At 35.2% G+C, this 5,243-nt stretch overlaps 1 pseudogene; it reads left to right on the forward strand.

The window, feature by feature from the left end:
• The first annotated feature begins 1,500 nt into the window (after positions 1-1,500).
• On the forward strand, positions 1,501-2,085 carry LOC122735510 (annotated as a pseudogene).
• Positions 2,086-5,243: the final 3,158 nt, after the last annotated feature.

A 5,243-nucleotide genomic window follows, 5' to 3' on the forward strand; every position in this document is an offset into this window, starting at 1 on the left:
CCTGGGTTTGTTTTAGCATATAGAGTACCAAATATTTCATCTATAATATATTTATAGCAACTCTCTTTATGGTGGCAAAGAATTCGAAATTGAGGGAATGCCCATCAGTTGGCAAATGACTGAACAAGTTGTGATATATGAATGTAATGAAATACTATTGTGCTATAAGAAATGATGAGTAGGCAGATTTCAGAAAAACCTGGAAAGAATTAGGTGGATTGCTGCTGAGTAAAGTGAGCAGAACAAGAAGGACATTGTAGATATTTGCAGCAACATTTTATGATGATCAACTGTGATAGACAACTCTTCTGAGCAATACAATGACCCAAGACAATTTGAAAGGACTCAGGATGTGAAATACTCTCCACATGCAGAAAAGAAATAAAACAACAACAACAACAACAACAAAAACAAACAAAACAACTTTGGAATCTGAATGCATATTGAATCATACCATTTCTACTTGTTTTTCTTTTTGAGGTTTTTCTCTTTTATTTTGATTCTACTTTCATAACCTAATGCAGAAATATTACTAATATGATTGTACATATAAAGCCCAAATTAGATTGCTTTCTGACTTGGGGAGGCGAGAGAAAAGGTTGAGAGGGAGAAAAATTTGGTACACAAAATCTTATAAAACAAAAATTGAAAACTAAAAAACATATGGAGTCATCCCCTTGGTGACCTAGTCTCTGAATAAAGTTGTGGGAGAAGGTTAGAGATCTAATGAGTTCTTACAAATATATTAAAATCTTTGTACCAAGCATTGGACAATAGGAAGATGAAAACTGTAGAATGGGCAATAAATGAAGAATTTCCTGAAACTGTACATTGTCAAATTTCTTTTCATACAGGGAGGCTTTGATCTTAAAGTATTATTCAAATATTGGGGGTGGGGGATGAGAAGCTGTTATTGTGGAATAACGGGAGCAGATGGACTCTCCTTAGGATTCTTCCCTAATGTATGGTTCTGTTATGTAGATTATCCTAATTAGTCCAGCAAAACACCTGTTTTTTGAATGTCTAGAAGTGTGATAATTATAAATTGAAGCTGCCTTATTCTTATTTGGCTTCAGAAGAGATAAGAGACCTCAGAGGAAATTAATATTTGAATCAATATGTTTATAGGATGCTCTCCTAAATTATTCTATTGGAAACAACTCCAGTATTAAATATATCATTTCTTGAGTTATACTCAAACAAATAAATTAATTATTATCTGAGTGATTCATGTTCCCTATCAACTTTCTTCTAAGGGTCCTTTGAACTTTGGATGGAGTCAAAGGAATACCACTGTATATAGAGACCAAAGACCTGGGTTTGATATGTAGTTTTACCACTTATACCTATATGACTTTGTAGAAATCACTCAAACTCCATTTTCTGCTGTTTAAAATCAAGAATTTTTATACTGCCTTCCTTGTAGGGTTTTTCAGGACTTTGTGAGAAAATGTATGAAAGCTTTTTCCTGGTTGGGCCGGTCCCTGGGAGGACACCAGCATGGAAGTCAACATCCGCAATAACAAGGACCGGAAAGTCCAGTGCAAGGAGCCCAAGATCAAGGACATCTACCTGTGGCTGTTGGTGAAGCTCTACCCATTCCTGGCGCATAGAACCAACTCAAATTATCAACAAGATTGTGCTGAAAAGGCTGTTCATGAGCTGGACTAACCGCCCCCCCCCCAGCCCCACCCCTGCCCATCCCTGTCTCAAATGATCAGGAAGTTGAAGCTTCTGGGCAGGGAAAACAAGACAGCTGTGGTTGTTGGGGCTGTGACCGATGATGTAAGGATCCAGAATGTTTCCAAGCTGAAGGTGTGTGCTCTTCATGTTACTAGCAATGCCCGGAATCACATCCTCAAGGCTGATGGGAAGATCCTCACCTTTGACCAGCTAGCCAAGAGTTCACCCAAGGGCAAGGGCACTGTCCTGCTGTCTGGTCCCCAGAAGGGCTTCGAGGTATACAGGCATTTTAGGAAGGCACATGGCACTCCCCACAACCACACCAAACAATATGTCCGATCCAAGGGCCAATAGTTTGAGTGTGCCAGGGGCCACCAGGCCAGCCGAGGCTACGAAAACTAATTCCCTTCCTCCTTGTTATATTAAAGATTTTTGGACAACAACAACAAAAAAGAAAAGAAAATGTATGAAAGACAATTTTTAACCATCAAATATTATATAAAACCTATGTATTACTGTTTTAATTATCATAACTTATAAGAATGATTCTTATATATTCCCTTTTGTTTCATAAAGTACACTGAACATCAGCCTAACTCAGATCCTGAGAGATAAGAAAATTTGTTATAGATATGTCAATATATACAAGGAAAAAATCAGAGTTATCAATCAGTATGTTCTCTAAGGCTTCCTACCTTTATGGACAATAAGAAGAATACTCTCACAAAACGCTTTTAGATTTAAACAACTTTGAGAAATAGGCAATATAAACATTTGATATATATTGATGATGGTATTATAGAATAATCGAATTAGATCTGTAAGGGAATTTGGTGTTAGACAGATATCTATAGCCACTCATTTTACAGATGAGGAAAATGATCCCAAGAAAGTTAGTGTCTTGACTGGCAGAATTAATAAGTATTAGAGCAGTAATTCTATGTTTTGTCTACCAACTCAAAGTACAGTAAAATCTTGCTTCAAAGGGTAATTTGCAAATGGTTAAACCAAGATGAAACAGTATGAAGCAATGAAGCAAATTACCATCTAACAGTGCTACAAATAGTTTTAGAAAACAGACTGGATTTATTTTTTTTAATGGGAATGATTCTTCCCCATTTATTTAGAATTTTATTTTTCCTAAATTTCATGTAAAAACAATTTTAATGCAAATTAAAAAAAATTTGCATTCCAAATTCTCTTCTTCCCTCCCTCCCCAATCTCCCCTTAAGGACTTAAGCAATTCAATATACATTATACATATGTAGTCATGCAAAACATTTCCACATTAGGTTGTGAAAGAAAACAGACAAAAAAAAAAACTTTAGAAAAAGGAAAAAAATATGCTTCAATCTGTTTTCAGACATCATAAATTCTTTCTCTGAAATTGGAATCCATTTTTCATAAGTCCTTCAGAGTTGTCTTGCATCAATGTATTGCTAAAAATTGCTAAGTTTTTTCACAGCTGATCATTATACAATAATGTAGTTTCTTTGTATAAAGTACATGTAATTTTGCATCAGCTCATGTAAGTCTTTCCAGGTTTTTCTGATTGCATCCTGTTCATCATTTCTTATAGCAAAATAGTGTTCCATCATAATGTCATCCCACAATTTGTTCAGCCAGTCCCCAATTGAGGGGCATCTCCTCAATTTCAAATTCAACTTTTTAGTTTGTTGGTTTTTTTATCTTTTTTTGGATAGTTACCTAGTGGTGGTATTACTAGGTGAAAGAGCATGCATGCTTTTATAGCCCTTTGGCCATCATTACAACTTGCTCTACAAAATGTTTGAATCAGTTTACAACTTTACCAAGAGTGAATTAATGTCTCATTTCTCCCATATCCCATAAAACATTTGGCATTTCTTCTGCTGTCCTATTATACAATCTAATAGGTATGAGGTAGTGCCCCAGAATTGTTTTGACCAGCATCTCTCCAATCAATAATGAGCATCTTTTTTATATGGCTTTAGGAAGTTTTGATTTTTTCATCTGGAAATTTCATATCCTTTTATCATCTATCAATTGGGAAATGGGTCTATTTTAATAAATTTGATTCAGTTCTCCATGTTTTTGAGAAATGAGGCCTGTCAGACAAACTTGCTTCAGAGTTTTTTTACAGTTGCTATTACCAACTTTATTTCCCTCCATCCTATTCCCTCCCCCTAACATTTACTCTATTTTCTATGTTTGTTCACCCTGTCCCTCCTCAAAAGTGTTTTGCTTCTGACTGCCCTCTACCCCAATCTGCCCTCCCTTCTTTCACTCCTACCCTTTATCCCCTTCCCCTCCTACTTTCCTGCAGGGTAAGATATATTACTATACCCAATGGGGTGTGTATGCTATTCCCTCTTTGAGCCAATTCTGATGAGAGTAAGGTTGACTCACTCCCCAAAACCTCCACCATCTTCCCCTCCATTGTATAAGCTTTTTCTTGTTCTTTTTACGTGAAATACTTTACCCCATTTGACCTCTCCCTTTCCCTTGCTCCCAGTGCATTCCTCTCACCCCTTAATTTTTTTCTGATGAAAGTATTTTATTATTTTCCAGTTACATGTAGAGATAGTTTTCAACATTTGTTTATATAAGATTTCCAATTTCCAATTTTTTCTTCCTCCCTCCCTTCCCTCCCCACCTCCCCTAGAGAGCAGGTAATCTGATATCGGTTATATATATATATATATATATATATATATATATATATATATATATATATATATAACATTAAACATATTTCTGCATTAGTCATATTATAAGAAAAGAATCAGAGCAAAAAAGGAAAAACCTCAAAAAAGAAAAAACAATAGCAACAAAAATAAAAGAAATAGTATGGTTCAATCAGCATCCATATTACACAATTTTTTTTTTCTTGATTTGGAGAGCCTTTTCCATCATGACTCCTTTGTAACTTTCTTGTACTGTTGTATTGGTGAGAAGAAGTTGATCAACACATCTCACCCCTTAATTTTATTTCTAAAGATACCTTCCATTTATATTCAGCTCATACCTATGACTTCTGTCTAAATATACTCCACCCAGCTGTCCTAATAAAGAGAATGTTCTTATGAGTTACAAATATAATCTCCCCATGTAGGAATGTAAAAACTTTAACCTTTTAATATCCTTTATGATTTATTTTTCCTGTTGACATTTTTATGCTTCTCTAGGGTCTTATATTTGAAAGTCAAATTTACTATTCAGCTCAGGTATTTTCATCAAGAAAGCCTGAAAGTCCTCTCTTTCACTGAATTTCCATTTTTTCCTCTGAAGGATTGTAATAAGTTTTGCTGGGTAGGTGCTTCTTGGTTATAATCCCAGGTCTTTTTGCCTCTAGAATATCATATTTCAAGCCCTACAGTCCTTTAACGTGGAAGCTGCTAAATCTTGTATTATCCTGACTGTGGTTCCACAATACTTGAATTATTTTTTTTCTGGCAGCTTGCAATATTTTCCCCTTGACCTGAGAGTTCTAGAATTTTGCTATAATATTCCTGGAAGTTTTCATTTTGTGATCTCTTTCAGGAAGTGATTGGTGGATTCTTTCAATTTATATTTTACCT

This window comes from Dromiciops gliroides, chromosome 1 (genome assembly GCF_019393635.1).
Source record: "Dromiciops gliroides isolate mDroGli1 chromosome 1, mDroGli1.pri, whole genome shotgun sequence".
Taxonomy (NCBI): Eukaryota; Metazoa; Chordata; class Mammalia; order Microbiotheria; family Microbiotheriidae; genus Dromiciops; species Dromiciops gliroides.